The following is an 18,695-nucleotide window of genomic DNA, read 5'->3' on the forward strand; positions in this document are numbered from 1 at the left end:
ATGGCCTTTATGATGTTGAGGTATGTTCCTTGTATCCCAAGAATTTCAAGGGCTTTTATCATGAATGGGTGTTGCACTTTGTCAAAAGCTTTCTCAGCATCTATTGATATTATCATATGGTTTTTATATTTCTTTTTGTTGATGTGTTGGATAACGTTGATTGATTTTCGGATGTTAAACCATCCTTGTGCCCCTGGAATGAATCCAACTTGGTCGTGGTGAATTATCTTATGGATACATTGTTGGATTCTGATAGCTAAAATTTTATTGAGGATTTTTGCATCAGTGTTCATTAGGGAGATTGGCCTGTAGTTTTCCTTTTTTGTGTTGTCCTTGTTCGGTTTTGGTATTAGTGTAATGTTGGCTTCATAGAACGTGTTTGGTATTGTCCCTTCCTTCTCAATTTTTTGGAAGAGTTTGTGAAGGATAGGCACTAATTCGTCTCTGAATGTTTGGTAGAATTCATTTGTAAATCCATCAGGTCCTGGGCTTTTGTTTTTGGGGAGGTTTTTGATTACCATTTCAATTTCGCTAATTGTAATTGGTCTGTTTAGGTGTTCTATTTCTTCTTTATCTAGCTTTGGGTGATTGTAGAGTTGTAGGAATTTGTCCATCTCCTCTAGATTGTTAAACTTGTTTCCATATAACTGTTCATAGTAGTTACTGATTATTCTTTTGATTTCTGCTGTGTCCGTTGTGATTTCTCCTCTTTCATTGATAATCCTGTTTATTTGTGCTTTCTCCCTTTTTTCCTTTGTGAGCCTGGCTAGGGGTTTGTCTATTTTATTGATTTTTTCAAAGAACCAGCTCTTGGTTTCATTGATCTTTTGGATTGTTTTTTTAGTTTCAATTTCATTTATTTCTGCTTTGGTTTTTATTATTTCTTTTCTTCTACTGGTTTTGGGGTTTTCTTGTTGTTCTTTTTCTAGATCTTTGAGCTTCGAGATTAGGTTGTTTCTTTGCGTTCTTTCTTGTTTCTTGATGTGAGCTTCTATTGCTATATATTTGCCTCTTATTACTGCTTTTGCTGCATCCCATACATTTAGGATATTGGTGTCCTCCTTGTCGTTCAATTCAAAAAATTTTTTAATTTCTTCTTTGATCTCCTCATTAGTCCAATGGTCTTCCAGTAGTGTGGTTTTTAATCTCCATGAGGTAGGAAAGTTCCTTGCCTTCTTTTTATGGTTTATTTCTAGTTTGATGCCTTCATGGTCAGAAAAGATGGTTGATATGATTTCAATCTTGGTGTATCTGTTGATGTTTGTCTTGTGCCCCAGTATGTGATCGATCCTGGAGAATGATCCGTGTGCGCTTGAGAAAAATGTGTACTCCATTTTTTTGGGGTTTAGTGTTCTATAGATGTCTGTTAAGCCCAATTGCTCTAGGTCTTTATTTAGAGCTTTGGTTTCTTTACTTATTTTTTGTCTTGTTGATCTATCCATTGTTGATAGTGGTGTGTTGAAGTCTCCCACTACGTATGTGTTTTCTCTGATGTCTGTTTTCAGAGAGGACAACAGTTGTCTGATATATTTTGGTGCTCCTTCGTTTGGTGAGTATATGTTAATGAGTGTTATTTCTTCTTGAAGTATTGTCCCCTTGATCATAATGTAGTGACCATTGGGGTCTCTTTTTATCTTTTTGAGTTTGAAATCTGTTTTATCTGATATAAGTATAGCTGTTCCTGCTTTCTTTTTTGGTCCATTTGCTTGTAGGATTGTTTTCCATCCTTTAACTTTGAGCCTATTTTTATCTTTTGTAGCTAAATGTGTTTCCTGGAGACAGCAAAAGGTTGGGTTTTGTTTCTTAATCCAGGCTGCAACTCTGTGTCTTTTTATTGAAGAGTTTAGTCCATTTACATTTAGAGTTAATATTGATATGTTAACATCTGTATTTGCCATTGTGTTTGTCTTTCCTTTGATTTTATTTATTTATTCTTTTAATAACTTTTTTTTTTTTTTGGCCTTCTTTCATTGTTATTCGTCGCTCTGAGGTTCTGGCTTTAGGACTCCTTGTAGTATTTTTTGGAGTGGGGGTTTAGTTGCAATGAAATTCCGGAGTTTCTGTTTGTCTGGGAAGGTCCATATTCTTTCTTCAAAGAGGAAGGAGAGCTTTGCGGGATAGAGTATTCTTGGTTGGCATCTGTTTTCTTGGAGTCTGTTGACTATGTCCCTCCACTCTCTCCTTGCCCGTAGTGTTTCTTCGGAGAAGTCTGATGTCAGCCTGATTGGTTTTCCTTTGAATGTTATCTGTTTCTTCCCTCTTGCCAGTTTCATTATTTTTTCCTTGTCCTGGATTCTTGGGAGCTTTACTATTATGTGTCTTGCTGTATTTTTCCTTTCGTCGTGGAAGTTTGGTGTTCTTCTTGCTTCTTGTATATCAATTTTCAGCTCCTTCTTCACATTTGGGAAGTTCTCTTCAATTATCTCTTTGAATATTTTCTCTGTTCCTACATCTCTCTCCTCTCCTTCTGGTATTCCTATAACTCTTATATTTCCTTTCCTCATGGAGTCAGATAGTTCCCGAAGTCTTTCTTCGTTCTTTTTCCTTCGTACTTCTCTTTCCTTTTCTGTTTTGGTTCTTTTTATTTCTGTGTCTTCAAGATTACTTATTCGTTCTTCCATTTCATCTATTCTGCTTTCATTGCTTTTCCCAGAATTCTTTAGTTCTTCCATTAATTCTTTGATCTCCTGCATTTCTTTTACTTCCCTCTTTAGGGACTCAATTTCTTTCTTCTGACCATTGTTTTCCCTCTCTAGGGACTCAATTGCATTCTTCTGATCGTTGATTATTTTTCCCTTATCATTGTTTTCCTTTATGACTTCTGTCAGTTTTTTAATCACGGCAATTTTAAATTCTCTTTCTGGAAGGCTCAGAAATTCTTCCAAGTTATTGTCGTTGCAATCTGGGGGCTGGCTTTCTTTTTGTGGTGTGCTTTTTCTCTGGAGAGTTGCTAGGTTGCGTGTGGTTCTTCTCCTCCCTACTGTCTGTTTTCTAATTTGCCGTATGCGTTGGGACACTGTGTTGTTGGGACTTGCCGGCATCTTGGGTGGGCTTCTCTGTTCCCCTCTGGTTCTTCCAGGAGTCATCTGTCAGTTTCAAGCAGCCTTTACTGGAGAAAGGTCCCTGTTCTAAAATGCCGATGTGGGGACACACTCCCCTGTGCGCCTGGTCTGCCCCGGCGGTGGGTTCCTGCTCCCCTCTGGGCTTGGACTGCAGGCCAGATGGGGTCTGGCGTGGGCGAACTTCCCCCGCTCACCTCTGGCTCCTGAGGAAGCCTTCTGCAGGTAGTCTTTACTGAAGAAATGTCCCTGTTCTAAAATGGTGATGTGGGACACACTCCCTGCGCTTCTGGTCTCAGGCACACTCTTCTGCGCGCCTGGTCTGCCCCGGCTGTGGGTGCTCGCTCTCCCTGTGGGCTCAGACTACTTGTTCAGAAGGGGCCCGGTGTGGGCTAACTCCCCAGCTGGCCACTAGCTCCTTCAGTAGCCTGTGCTGGGGTCAAGTCGCTAGGTGGCACCAGAGATCTCTCCTAGAGCCCTTGGGGAGCTGATTTTCCACCCCGTGGGACAGGGAGCAGAGCGGGGATGGTAGGGTACACCTCAACGGCTTTGGGGTGCTGTGTCTGCCTTGTGCCCCACCGTCGTGGGGAACCCACGCCCCTAATTTCGTGCCCCGGGTCTCAGTTCCAAAGCCCTCAGTTCCAGGACGCGGGCTGTAGCCCAGATCAGTGGCGCGGGAATGGCGCCTTTTGAATCCCGCTCCCCTGCCTGGGCGCCTTGTTCCTGCTCACTCAGGGGGGGCCTCCGCCCGGGTCTCAGTTCCAAAGCCCTCAGTTCCAGGACGCGGGCTGTAGCCCAGATCAGTGGCGCGGGAATGGCGCCTTTTGAATCCCGCTCCCCTGCCTGGGCGCCTTGTTCCTGCTCACTCAGGGAGGGCCTCCGCCGTCTCCCCGCAAGCCTAGGTCGCAGGCGCTGGGACCTGGGCAGCTGCAATCCGAGCGCCGCTTTCGCGCAAGCTTACCGGGCGGCCGGGGCTGTGTGCTGGTGCTGGTCTCCTCCTGGTGGGCGGGGCGCTCTTTAATGGCGCGTGGAGCTCACCTCCGCGGTGGATCCTGCAGGGTTCGCCTCAGCTCCCGTTCACGGGGTGTGGTGGCAGAAATAGTTCCTTTCCACTCACAGTCCCGCTTGCTGCATCCGTTTTTCCTGTTGGGCGTTTTGGTTTGTTGTTTCCCTGGTCTCTGCCGGTCGGAGAGTGCCGCCTCTGTGGGCGGGGGAGGGGAGCAGGGTTCTGCGCTTCCCTCCCTTCTCGTCCTCTTTTATGGCAACTTTCTTCTTCGGGCAGTTTGCTGGAGTCGTCCGTTTATCTTCCGTGTCCCAGTTCTCACTGGGACCTGCCGCTTTTCCTCCCTATTAACTTTTTTTAATGGGAGATCTTACTCGCAGCGTCTCCTCGCCGCCATGTTGCTCCGCCCCTCCCTCAATAATTAATAATACAAAACATTTTAAAGATTTATTCTTTTTTTTTAAATTCATTTTTTTAAAGATTTATTTATTTATTTATACAAGCACTGGGTACAGTCAGAGACACGGGAGGGTGAGAGAATTCACCAGAGCCAGAGTGGAGAGCAGAGCAGGCAGAAGGACTGAAGTACACTGCTGAGGGGAGCAGTGGGCGGCAGGAGAGGTCTGCGCGCCTTGTGGGACCCTCACCCAGCGGCTGGGGATTGAACGGTGCTGCAGAGACTGCGGGCATCTTCGCAACCCAGCGCTCAACCGCTGCGCCACCGGGGAGGCCCAGAGATTTATTCTTTATTGTAAGATTTTTATTTTATTTATTTTTGCATAGAAGAACTGAAGAATTGGGGTGTAGGGCAGAGGTGCAGTGGGTGAGAGGATTCACCAGAGACAGAGTGGGGAGTAGAACAGGCAGATCCACTGAAATACTGCTGAAGGGTGATACCGTGGGAGTGCCTAAGCGTTGGTAGTGCTAAGACTTAACATCTAGGCCACCAGGGAGCCGCCCCCCCACCCATTTTTCTAAGTACACAAGCAGCTGTTCACTTGCCTTCAGTGCAGCAATGCTGGGGCTCTGACCAACAGATTCTACTCCATGACCAGATGTGAAGACATGTTACCAAGGGATAGGATGTACTGAGGCGGCTCTGAAAGCAGCCAGGGCAGAGAAAGATAAGAGCTTCTGGACAGCTGGTCTGGACTAGGAAATGGCCCTATAAACAGAAAGTGTAAAAGCGTATTCATGAACCTTAGAGCTGAAGTGCATATCAAAATTATCCTTTATAATTATTTTTCTTTTTTGAGTTACACATTTTAGAGAATGTGTATTCAACTTTTGAATCAATTACTGAAAAATGATTCTTAAAAGGAAATTTTGTTAACTAATTGAAGACAATCAACATCTTTTATGGCCAAGAACTGTATTAGACACAGAGGACACAGAACTTATTAATGTCTAGTACCTGTTCTCAAGGAGCTGCCATTCAACATGGGGAGACAGGTAAGAAACTGACATGTGTACATGTACACACACACACAGGCACACCCGTGCATGCACACACACATACACACAAACACACAAAGCAGGTATTATCTATGATTTAATTCTGACTTGTTCTTTTTTTTTTTTTGTGGGATCCTCCCCGGCAGTGGGGGAACGAATTGGCGCTGCAGAGGCTGTGGGCAGCCTCGCAGTCCAGCGCTCAATCACTGTGCCACCAGGGGAGGCCTCCCAAATTGCAGCACTCCTGACCAAGTTGTTTCTCAGGGATATTTTCAAGGACAAGACAGAAGACCCTGCTTAGAATCTCGTTCATGTTCAGTTGTAAGTAGGACCTCAGCTACAGGATTCTCCATTGATTGTGGAGGAATGAAGTTGTAACCAACTACTTCAAAAAACTGATCTTGGTGTGATTAATATGTTGGGTAAGGGGAACCTTTACTTCTTGTTTCCTGCAACTGTTGATGAAGCTAATGGATGTACTGGAAGACCCTGAACAATGAGAAATGCTAACTGCCTGATGGAACATCCTTTCCTGGTCTGTCCCAGGACAGGGTCTGATGACCTCATCAGAGATCAATATAAATGAAATTGCTCATTCAGTCATTGATTTATTAAAACACAAACATACATTGAATACCAAGTACTCCGCTCTATGCTGACATGAGTTCCTGGAGGTCTTATACTGTGCTCAAATCAGTAAGGAAGCGTTGCTTGTCACTCTGAATGTTTCCAGCAATTCCTTCAGAACAAAGACTCACTGTGTTCTTCTGGGGTCTTCTCTTCATCAGTCTTCTTAGGATCTGGGGTCTCCACATTGGGTCTGATCTTAACACCAACAAATGACAATCTAAAGATATTTTGAGAAAAGATAATTGAGAATATGGCAAAAAGAGCGCCCCTTCAAAAAATATTTTTCATCAGGCCAGATACCGAACAGAGTGCCTTCCCAGCCATGATGAACTGCACCCTTCCATTGCATCTATTTGACAAGCTTAGCAAAATAGATCTATCCCTTTGGAAAATCTGGGAACTTTAGTGACTTGGGATTGACAATATGGAAATGTAAGTCTTTGTCTTTCCAAAAGCTGGCCCTAGGTAGTGAAAATCTTTCTGTGGCCCTTTAAAGTAGAAAACTTTTTAAACGTAAGCCTTTTCACACAATGTTGCTTCATTCAGGTCATTCAAAGTCAGTCTCACCCATTTAACCTTCAGGTTTTAGCACTCCTTGCTAAGATGCAAAAACTTCTTTTTTAAAAACTACCAAATGCTCATCAGAGAGATAATTTAAAAGAAAACATGTTCATAGTTATAATCAACAAATCCATTTATGGAACTGCCTAAGACACTTAGATAAGATGAATCAAAGAAAAAAATGTGTTTTCATGATCCCAAGGAGGTTAGAGAGAGAGACTAAAAACACACACAAGGACAAACAATGTTTGGAACTCTGTCCTAAGGGCCCTTGGGATTTGCCTTAAGAGGTTGGAATGAGGTCAAAGGACCCCTCTGAAAACTGTAAAGACTAAGAATGGACTGAGCCAGCATCTCCAGAGAGTTCCAGATGGGACCAGCTTATTGGTAAATCACTTAAACACAGTTTGGACTTTCAGAGTTCATCTGTGTTATGTTCTACTACCCAAGATGTTATATATATATTCTCTTAAGGGATATATATATGTATGTATATATATATATACTTAGTATGTATGTATATACATACTACTTATATACATACATACTTAGTATGTATATATAATGTATATATATACATATACATAAAAACACACATATAAATATAATAAAAATAAATATATATTTTTATTTGGCAGAATAAAACATTTATTTTGAGAGAAGGTCTATCTGGGGCAAATGGAATGAGCAATGGAAAGTAAATCACATGTTGCCTAGTATGAATGCCACATGCTTTATGGGACTCCAGGACCTGCTTTAATTGCTTACTTATAAGTCTACATTCCTGAATGATTTCATAGCTGCCAGGGGCCTGGGGTTCATCTCAGGTATGTGAGTCTGACTGGATCAAGCCTGGCAGTGTAAAAAACACACAAGGAAATACATCATTACTGATAAAACTTGATGTTTGAGGAGAAGGAAGTTAATAAGAATTAACTTTGAGAAATATAAATGAAAGAATTTCTGTTCAAAAATTTTTTTACTGGAGATATTAGATACTATATTACATTTACTTCTTATATAACAGGATAGATTATTAGCAGTTTTAAAAAATTAAGTAATGATAACAATAATAGGCATAGTTATTTAATAATTATTAACTTTCTTTTCAAAAGTATTTATTACTGAATCAAATGAATAGAGATTCACTGCTGAAAATTATATAAAATAAATTTAAATTGTTGATTAACATCATCAAAAGGCATAACATAACACAATATATTTTAGCAAAGCAAAATATGTTATTCCTTATGTTCAAAAATGCTCTTTAAATTAACATCCTCAGTATCTATTCTGTCATATGTTCCTTGAACAAAGTTGTGGTATATATTTTCAGTAGCATTTTCTTGGATTATTTCACCAAGACTCACTCTATAATGAAATAATTTTTTTTTCAAGACATGCAACCAGCCCTCATCGATTGAAATAAAGGACAAACTGTATGAAAAGATCTTAGAATGAAAAAAATAGACATCATAAACTGTTGCCTTTTTAAGCATCATTTCCCCTGTAATTCAAAATTCCTTTTCTGCTTTCTGACCCATGGGCCACTGAGCTGCCAGCAAGAGCCATAATCATGGGCACCACCAGCCAAACACGAGGTCAGGGCAAGCGGCTGGCACTGGCTGCAGGAGGGCTGAGCCTGCTTCTCTGGAGGAGTGGCTTCCTCTACACCGAAGATTAGTAGAGATTTTACTTGAAAGTCAATCACTTGTAAAAGAGACCCGGATATGAAGGATAAAACTCATAGGGACATGAGATAGTAACCATTGCTGCCATTCTTTTTTAAAGGGAAATGTTCAAAATATTAAAAAAAAACAAAACCCAAAACCATCACCAGAAGAATAAACAAATGGGAAAGTCCAAGATGACTGACCCTTCGGTCAAACTCTTGTTTTAATGTAAATAAAAATAATAATGAAAGTGCATGGATTGAGAGTACTAGACACACAAATTCTGATAGAAGCAAGTTGTGTGGGAGTTAAATACACCACTGATTTGAATAACCAAGCGGAAGGGTTGGGCATGGTTTCGGGGTATAGAGAATAGTACTCCAGGGTCCACTTACTCTCAACCTATTTGCAAAACCTACTATTAGTGGCAAGTGACATGGGCAGGGGGTGGGCTGGAGCAATGTGAAAACTTTCCCCTTAACAGCATATTGGCAACTAATGTTATATAATTTCCTTTTACTGACCACAGACTAGCTGGTCATTACAGCTTTTAGGCACTATGCATTGTTGTTGTCATGCAACTCATACACAATAGAGTTTACCACAGATACTGCAATGAAACCTTAAATGGTAAAATCCTAGGAAAATACTATGATTTGCAGAGTGATAGTTCAACAGGAAGGAAATGTGTGACTTCTATGGGGATTTGCAATAAGTGGTGGAACTTAATGATGACTAAGGGTATTTGCAATGTGCCTTTAACTAGAAATTTTCAAAATAAAGAATAATAAACTACAATACTTTATCATTTTTAAGCACTGCATGCAAAAATACTTATTCATATCACTGATTTTGTTTTATTCTTATAGTGCTGGGCACAAGTGGGAGTTATGTGAAGGTTGTCTTTCATATTTCTTATTTTCCTTTTCTCCCTAACTCCTTCAGTTTCCAGGATGTATGGACTGCATACTATTCCCCTCCACACACAGATTAAAATTTCCCATCTGATGGGAAAAAAATAAATACTAGATGGTTCCACTTATATGTGAAATATAAAAAAACCAAGCAAAGGATGAAAGACAAACTTTAAAACAAATCCCTGAAAGCTGATCATAGTAACATTCAGGAGAGGTAGGGAAAGGGGAGAGGTGGGAGGGATTGGAGCAGGAGGGCATAAGGACTATGGAATAAGGTGTGCTTTGATGATGGGACAGCTATAATGACCACATCAAAGGGGCGAAATACTACACTGTCAAACACTATCAAGGACGTAAAATAATGGTTCTTCATTAAAAATTAATAAAACAGTAAAAAAATAAAAAAAAAAAACAAATAGCATATGGTAGAATCTTTGGTATCCCGAGGCATACATGAACCAAATAAAACCACTTCAAATTCTGTGAAAAATAAAATAAAATTTCCCATCTGGAAAGGAATCTGAAAAGCTAAACCACACTATGGTGTGCCTGATAACAATCTCGATATCCCACCTGTTTCAAAATATTGGCAATTTAAGTTACAAAAATTTCAAATAAAAATGCTGTGAAGCAGAGAATACCTCCAGTTTCTCTGAATTTCCAGATCTAATCCCTATTATTTTCTCCTCGTTGCCTCAATCTGATCCTAATTGCTATAATTTCTTATTTTTCTACATTAAAGTGACAATATATTTGGAGAGGAATAGCTATTATACTTTATTAGTCAATAATACACAAACCAAATTTATATAATCTTTTATTCTCTAAAAATTAATCAAAAATAAACTTTTTAGGAAATAAGATGAGAAGATAAACTCGAAGAGGAAAAGGAGAGAAGTTCATATATTAAGAATATTAAATGCCAGGAACAACATTGTACTTATATGGAACAATGCAATGAACTAGTTCATTTTGTCCAGACTTTTTAAGTGGCATGATAATTATGAACCCATTTTATGAATGAGAAAATGAAGATTTAGAGAGGCTAGTCTAACCGTTGAAGCTCAGGCATAATGGCGCTCCTCAAATCAAAAGATGTGTGACTACTGAGGCTTTGCTTTTTTAAGTTCTGAATTCTGAAGTTTGGAGGCATAAAAGCCACATTGCAGTCCAGCAAAACTGGCCCTGCCACTTGCCCTGGAAATTGGAGCAGCTCTCCAATTTCCTGGCTCCCAGCCAAATATTCTCTCCACAAGACCACACAGAAGGCCCTAATGCCACAATCAGGATCAAGGTTTGGCTCCTTTGTCCATCAGCCTAAGCCAGTCTCCAGTGAGTCCAGTCAGGCCAATGTGTCCGCTCGGACCTTTCATTTTGGTTTAGGGCAACCCGTGATAACAGTTGATGTGTGCACAGCCTCTTCTGGAAATGGCAGAGAAAAGGAAGTAGGAAGAGTTGGGCTCCTTTTTAAAAGCAACTTTTTAATAGTAGCCATTATTCCTTTAAGGCAATTGTTCTTAAACATGGTGTTGATATATAGGGGTGTGAGTGGTACTGCATGGACAGTGAGAGCTCATGAATATGGGGTCACCATCCTCAAGTCAGTGGGACTATAGCATCACCCCAAAAGCAGGTGGAGGCATAAGCTACGGCATTTAAAACAAACCACTGAATGTAAGTCAAAACAACAGCAAGCCTAGAACACATCTACTTTTTACTTATTGATATTACAAATCTTCTCTAAAATTTATTCCATAAATTAACTTCTTCAGCCCATCTGGTTTCACCAAAACCATCTAAGCAAGTTCAGTTTTCTGAAGTACAAATGCAGGGTAAATAAGTTTTCTTCTCTCACTGAATAATGTTCAGTCGTCATTGGAACCAGCCGTCTATCCCAGTTCAGGTGATTTTGAGATCAAAGCAGACAGAAATTTTTCCTTCAACTTCACATGCCTAGGAATTCTACATAAATTTCCAGCACACACACAAAAAATAATCTGGGGGCCTCCCTGGTGGTGCAAGGGGTTAAGATGCCAAACTATGAAGCTGTCTGCAACTATTGTAGCACGAGTTTGATCTCTGGCCAGGGAGCTGACCCACATGGCGCTGCAGACCTCTCCTGGCTTGCCCGCTGCTCCCTTCAGCAGTGTATTTCAGTCAGTCTGCCTGTTCTGCTCTCCACTCTGTCTCTGATGAATACTCTCACCCTTTGCACTTCTGGCCTGCAACCCAGCTCTTGTATGCATAAATAAATTAATCTTTAAAAAAATGTGTACTTTCACTCAAGTACATTGACAGAGTCCAGGTAAGCTGACACACCAGTATGATAGATTTGTCATTTTTTTCTCCTAGGTTCTTAGTTTACTCTTATCAATTTTTACAAGTTCATTGGCTTTGAAATATACGAACTATATTATTTTACATTTGTGTGGAACATTCTTTCTCCATTAGTATTCATCAGTATTGTTAATTTAATTTAATTTTTATTTATTTATGCATACAAGAACTGGGGAATAGGTCAGAGGTGTGGGGGGTGAAAGGATTCACCAAAGACAGAGTGGGAAGCAGAACAGGCAGATCTACTGAAATACCCTGCTGAGTGGAGCAGCAAGTGAGACAGGAGAAGTGTGCTGTGCCTTGTGGGTTAGCTCCCTGGCCAGGGAGCTAGCTCATGCCATACTGGTTGGCGATAGCTTGATAGTGCTGAGACTTTAACCCCTGAGCCAACAGGAACGCCCAACATTGTTAATTTTAATATCACCAGTATTGATATTTTGTAATTTCTCCAACCATGTATAAGCTTTTACTCTCTACCCAGAGAGAAATATTTGTCTGTAGATTTCTATAGATAAATCTGGATATTACATTCTGTATTTCATGTGTGATTTTTTTTCTTCAGCATTTCATTCTTAAATTCTATTGGAATACAATGAAGAAATAAACAAGTTTTTAAAAAGTATTTACTGAATAATTAACTCTACTTCTATAATGTTTTATACTGTCAACTCTTATTATATCACTATACATTAAAATATATGTCTGGCTTATATATATTTTTTCCATTGACTTACCTGAATCTTCTTATATACTGACACAAAAATATGAAAAATTTTGAGGTAACATTAGTTTACAACACTGTATATGATTCAAAGGTATAGGACTACACCTCTTCAGTGTATGTAATGCACTTACCACCAAGGCAGTTTGATGTTAGGGACAAGTCAACTTAATATCTTTTTTCAAAAATTGTATTTTATAAAACACATTTTATAATATATAACATATACTACTCTATGAACTCCACCCCCACTCCATCAAGACACTGGGAACTACACATCCCATGATCACCAAAGGGAAGGTTGAGAGGAACTGTGGGCGGAGTGCAGCAACTAGGCTCTCGGTTTGGGTATTTAACTGGCCATCTGGCTGGGGGGTGGCTGGCTTGGCCACGAGGCGGCCAGGTTAATGCCAGCTCCGACGGTCATTGGAATTCCAGGTCAGCAACAGGTAGGACGCATTTACAAATTTATCTCTCTCTTTTTCTCCCTGAGTTATTCATTTCGCATTTCCCCTTCCCTTGAAAATAAACTTTTTATCAACCTTTTGTATATGTCTGCAGTTTAGCATTAATAAGTCCCCACTGGAAGATGCTTTAGACTTGTGGCAAGCTTTGGGGCCTTGCTCTGGGCCAATCCTGCTTGGGTGGACTTTTACCCACGAGGGGACGGGTAACTGTGGATGATTTGAAAACTATATTCTTTCTTTTCTGTATTGTTTCCTAATTGTATTAAATTTCCTTCCCATTAAAGTCTCATATTTTTGTGTTGATGTGGCAAATGGCAGAACCTATTTAGAGCAGGCAGGTTTGCGGGGCCTGGAGTGCCCCAGAATTAATATATATTAATTCTGTTTCTCTCGGGAACTCTGAGTAATATATTTGCAGATTCATTTACTCAATCTGTTATAGGACAGGGAGAGGGGCAGCCCAAACCCCGCAAACCTGCCTATTCTAAATGGGTTCTGCCATCCGCCGCATCAACAGAAAACATAGGAGACTTTAAGGGGAAGGAACTTTAATAAAACTAGGAAACAATACAGGTAAGGCAGAGTCTAGTTTCTAAATGAAGCACCCAAAGTTACCCGTCCCCTCGTGGGTAAAAGTCCATCCAAATTGGACTGGCCCAGAGCAAGACCCCAAAGCCTGCCACAAGTCTAAAGCATCTTCCAGTGGGGACCCACAGAAAAGGGCCAGAAACAACCAGACAAGCCCGGAAGGAAAGGAGCAAAATCAACATCAAGATAAAAGCTGCCATGGTCACCTCCCCACGGGTCTCACCCACATCTGTGTCACCCAGTCCACGACCAAAAGACAAGCACAGTTTCTTCACCTGTCTCTAGGCTCCATGAGCCTCCTCCAGGTCTCCGTCTGGCTCCATCCTGCTTCCTTCCTCAGTCTCTTCTGCAGCTTCTCCTCTTCCTGCTCAGCTCCACCCTCCCTTGGGTGGGGCAGGGAACCTCCCCCTTTCCTGGGGACCACCCTGTTGCAATTACAACAACCCCAATGGTAGGTATATTTTCACACTTTATTTTTCAGATGAGGATGCTGGGGCTGGGAAGTTTACATAGATTGTCCAAGGTCATTCAAGCAATGAATGGCAAGATAGGGACTCAAACTCATTGTCCACAATCTTAACAATGCAAATATGCCTTTTAAGACCAATGAAACAAGCATAAAAGTTATTTTGGTGTTGCTACAAAACAAAATAATGCATTGTAGTGCCTTATTTAGATTTGATAGCTTTTTACAGAGGTGAAAATGTTTTGGAGTGATAGTTTGCAAAATGGTTCTCACAAAACAAATGCTAAGAAATCACTTGCTTTTCTCATTGTCACTGCTTTGTGAGTAGATGGTGGCATTTTCAGTAGCTATATGACATAAGATGGTATTTCAGGTAATACCCCAACTTTCATTCTTCCAGGTAGTTAAGGGAGTGGTAAAAGTTTCTTGTGAACCTGCAGACCTCACTTGATCTCAGCTTGAAATAATCCACATGCCAAAGTGATACATTTTGGGAAGACCTTCTCTGAATATCTTGGGACGGTCTATCTGGGCATGGGGAAAGCCTATTTTGCTGATGTTATTGGCAGAAGTTTATCTCCATTAATCTTGACTGATATAATAAGTAGGTTTGTTTTTGTTTTTGTTTTTGTTTTTTAAATTGACAGGCTTGACATTCACTACATATTAATTGATTTTTTGATTTTTTTAAAGATTTATTTATTTATTTATACAAGCTCTGCATACAGTCAGAAGCGTGGGAGGGTGAGAGAATTCACCAGAGCCAGAGCGGGGAGCAGAGCAGGCAGAAGGACCGAAGTACACTGCTGAGGGGAGCAGCGGGTGACAGGAGAGGTCTGCGCGCCATGTGGGACCCTCTCTGGTGGCTGGGGATCGAACTGGCGCTGCAGAGGCTGTTGGACAGCTTCACAGCCCAGTGCTCAACCGCTGCGCCACCAGGGGAGGCCCGATTTTTTGATGTTTATTGATATAACCCTCATAAATAAAAGTTCTTTAAGATCCTAAATAATTCATGAATTTAAAACAAAATCATGACCAAGAAGTTTGAGAATTGTTGTTAGAGACATTACAAAAATTAAGACATTCCTGTGAAATTAATGGTGCTAATACTCCATGTAGAAATTGTATTTTTATAGTTTTTACAGAATTCTTTCATTCTTCATATATCTCAAATCTGGATAAGAGAAAGGAAAAATAAATCTGAAATCAGTCTTCACAAATATCCTGAATGCCATTTTCAATTTTTAGTGTTTTCACTTGACCATTGTCACGTAATACAGACCTATGTCTGTATCCCAGTCAGAATTTTTACTGATTTTATTCAATTCAAAGTGGATATTATCCAACCTTCTTATAATGGTGAATGAAACACTAGCAAAACATCTCCCAACTTTTCAAATGTCAAATAGTGGGTAGTTGTAAGATTCCCCACTGAAATGTATGTGGTGGAGACAAGACGTGTGTACTGGGCTCGGGCACAGTGACTCTGCACTTTCTGGTCCAGCTTCCTGTGGGCTGCTGGGGGCGGTCCACATCCCCTGGGCATTCTCCCAAGGGTGGGGCAACAGCCATAACAACTTAACACCACTTTCCTGAGCATTTCACGGGCTCTCAGGGAAGCTAAAGCAGAATAAAGTGATCCTGCTGCTCTTAGATGAGTAACCTCCTCTGGGCCCCAGGGCAGGAGTTGGGGGGAGGGTGGTTTCTGAAGCCTCCACTTCCTTCTCCATATTTGGCAAGTGTGTATTCTCCTTGTGCACCAGGAAAAATGCCGACTGCAGTGGTTGTGTCAATGTTTTTAGATGAGTCAATGAGATGGAGCAAAGGAATCCTGGGCTGACTCCTCCCTCTCACCAATGTTTGTAGAGTCTCGTCCTGTCAAAATCAACAATACCATAACTCCTTGTGTTTGCATAGAAGGTCACAGCTTACAAAGTGCTTTCACATTCATTATCTCTCAAGGACACTTTGAAGTAGACTAGGCAGGCAATTTTATCCTTACTTTTTAGTTCATAAACCTGAGAATCCAGAGAGCCAAGCAATTTACTCAAGGTCACAGGTGGCAAGAGCTTTGCGGGTCCTGGAGACCAAATGTGTTCAACCCCAAATGTGTTCAACCCCTGTGTTCAACCCCAAATCAAGTCCTCTAGCTGTGCAGATGGCACCTGTGGCAGGATTTCTTATTATTTCTGAAATTACCTACCCACAGGCATGTTCTTTGTACAAGTATATTTGGAAAGAAGGTAGAGAGGCAAAAGAAAAAATAATGAGGGGAAAATGCACAAACTTTATAAAAACTGTGACCACTTTTATTTCTTTACTAATCATGCATAGAAAGTCCGAGATCATCTTTGTCCACTTCCAGATATTAAAAGGACAATTTGTGCATGCGCTAAAGTCATCATGTGAAATGTATGAAAATGCCTGTTGACACTGTTTTTCTTTGGCCCAGAGCCCCCACTTCCCACAGGCTCCCTTCAGGTTCTTGCAGAAGCCACAGTTCTGGGTCCACAGTGTAGACCTTCTGCAGCATGTTTCTTTATCCATTAACTACTTGTAGAGCTGCTGCTCTAAAAATAGAAGGGGTACAAATTGCACTGTTTGCTCTGCTGAAGAAAGAGACAGCAAGAAGAAATCCATAGATTCTGCCTTGCAAGTGCTTCAAATAAACTTTCCCTGTAATGTGTTTCTGGTCATAGGAAAATCAATGATAAGACAATTGTAGTAAATAGAAAAATATGTAGATCTTTCAGAAGTTTGAAACCATTAATGAGGAGGTAAAATACTGATGATGGAGTGAGTTTCATATCCTTCATTAGCCTCCTACTACCGCAGGAGTTCCAGACACAAGCATCTGCAATACCCTTTTGTCCAGGCATCTGAAGGGGCTTCTGACATGGTAGAATGAATGCTCATAATATAATTAAAAGTTGCTCTATAGAAAAATAAAAATACATTTGCTCTTCACTTTATTTTGTAGACTTGCGATTTGTCTTTGCTATACATATAAAGACTTGACCAACCACCCTGAACTCCATTATAGCTTTGGACAGTTATCTTCATTCTCGAGTCTTCTATGCTTTGCTTGTTCTCTTAGCACCAGGTTTTCACAGCCATAGTTTCAGGGTTCATCATCCTTTCTTCTCTGGAGGGACATTTATTAGCATAACCATAGCTGCTTCCAGTGACTTCAGTTAGAGCCTCATTGACCTGTTGGTACTGCTATTCTAAACTAGTCACATTGTTAAAGGCTAGATTTGAAAAATGTGCTTGAAACTAGGGAAGACATCTTAGAATAAATTAACTATTAAAATCTGTTCTCTAACAATTCCCTTGTATGAGCTTTACAAGTGAAGACATGATTAACAATAAAAATGATATGAAAATCAGTAACCGCAGCAATTGTCATACTTTTGAGATGGTGTCTTTACATGACTGACTTCTAGGTGCTCTTATTTCTGATTTACATACCTTTTAAAAAAGAAAAGACTGATCTTCAATTGGGCACATAATAGTTGTTTTAAACAATGAGAAATTTCCATGGGATACGTGATATTACATTTTGTCTGTGAATTTATTTTTTGGAACAATCTTTGTATCTGGGTTTAAAAAGAAATGATTGGATGGGGTTCAAAATTTTCTAAATTATATCATTTATAAGAAAAATATTATAAACATGTTCTAGCATATTAATATGTGGTGATAGTCTTTGAATAATATAATCTTAAATAAAACCACAACATTTCTATTTGACAGGTAAACTGTGGCAGTAAGCAAGCCACTGTCTAAGAGAGAGTGTCAGATTTTTGCTCACTTCTCTCAGTTAGAATATTATTTTTCCAAATAAATTTAGAATCAGTTATTAGATACTTTTATCAATAGTGGCTAAGAGTAATGGCTCTTATCATCCTTTTTCTATTAAATTTTGTATTCTGTCACAAGATTTACTGTCCTCAAAACCTCTCATTTCATCCCTTAGATTTCAAATTCTTTAGTTTTCAAGATGCCATACAACTTTAATCTTTTGGCTTTTAGCTCCATCCCCCCACTAATCTACGTTTCCTAGTAAGAAGTAATATAACATGGGAATAAGAATGTGGTCCTCAGAGCAGGCTACCTATGATGAATGCCAACTCCACCACCAAATAGTTTTAAATGAAAACTTCAGATAGTCTGAATTGTGAAACAAGTGTTACATCTGCTGCTAGAGGTGAAATGCAGGATTTACGCATTGGTAAGTGTTCTACCTTAATCTGCAGGATGGGAAACTAATCTAATATCCATATTTAAAGTAATCATCTAGATGAACAGGACAAATGTTCCAATTGTAGAGACAGGATGACTAGCAGCCAAAGGAGGTATTTGGGACATCAGCCATGAGAATTCTTCTTGAGCTCTGTAACTAAACTCTTGAGGTCTTGAGAGTCAACAGGCAAGGAATGCAGGAAAGGAGAGAGCTGGAAATGATGGGACTGAGACAGTGATTTTGTTCAAGGGCAAGGAGTCGGTGTGCCTTTCCTATAGTCTACTCACTGCTCCCATATTCTTCCAGTGGGAAGGAGTGCCCAGAAATGGGAATGGCAGTTCCCAAGGGGTCTGGACAGCTTTGAGTTTCAGGTGCCTGCAGATGCCTTGACTTACTAAACTGTAGTGAGCATCAGAGTTGGGAGTTGCTGGTGTCACAGGTCTGGGGAGCCATTCGGTTAAAATCCAGGCTTCCACTGGGGGATTCTGAAGGCAAAGGCTTCCTGACAAGATTCTCAGATTTCATGGGAACACAGCTCCCTTAAAATCCCAGAACTCAATGTATTGTTTCCA

This window comes from Talpa europaea (assembly GCF_964194135.1).
Source record: "Talpa europaea genome assembly, chromosome: 2".
Lineage (NCBI taxonomy): Eukaryota > Metazoa > Chordata > Mammalia > Eulipotyphla > Talpidae > Talpa > Talpa europaea.